The 545-nt window shown below is 48.8% G+C and overlaps 1 protein-coding gene across 2 annotated transcripts in view; it reads right to left on the bottom strand.

Moving 5' to 3' along the window:
* The window catches only part of LOC109524012 (paired box protein Pax-2a-like), a 20,375-nt gene that overhangs the window by 17,513 nt on the left and 2,317 nt on the right, over positions 1 to 545 (bottom strand). The window lies entirely within an intron of this gene.

The following is a 545-nucleotide window of genomic DNA, read 5'->3' as shown; positions in this document are numbered from 1 at the left end:
CCGCCCCCACCACCACCTCTTGTGGCACATTCCAGGCCTCGTTTTTTGAGAGTAAATCAAGCTCGCCATGCCTATCCCCCCCAGTTGAGCTCTGTTTATTGCGCTTGGGGTTTGCGTTGTACTCGGGCCCTTCCTCATCTGCTGAGCCTCCGGTGTTGCCAGATAAGGCCAAGAACATATTCGAAAAACCTGCCCGTAGATGTTTGCGTTTCTTTGCTCATGTTTTCTAGAAAATATTCGAAGCACCTCTCAGGATTGAAAACCACCAGAATAAACCCTTGGCACGACTACGTTCATCCAAAACTGGGCATTGTCAGCCGATTGGGAAAGCGCAAATTGGCACACAATTGATGCCTCATATGCGCACGAGCATGCACGCACGCACACACACACACACACACACACACACACACACACACACCGAACACGTGATTTTTTTTTTGGAGGGGGGGTTGCAAACAGCCAATTTTCAAGGCAGTCTTGTTAAAAGTTTCCAATGGCCGTGCATCTCACAGCCATCATTTCCTATTGACGATCGCAATTTT

This window comes from Hippocampus comes, unplaced genomic scaffold, assembly GCF_001891065.2.
Source record: "Hippocampus comes isolate QL1 unplaced genomic scaffold, H_comes_QL1_v1.1 scaffold367, whole genome shotgun sequence".
Classification (NCBI taxonomy): domain Eukaryota; kingdom Metazoa; phylum Chordata; class Actinopteri; order Syngnathiformes; family Syngnathidae; genus Hippocampus; species Hippocampus comes.
This window is presented reverse-complemented; position numbering and strand designations above follow the sequence as displayed.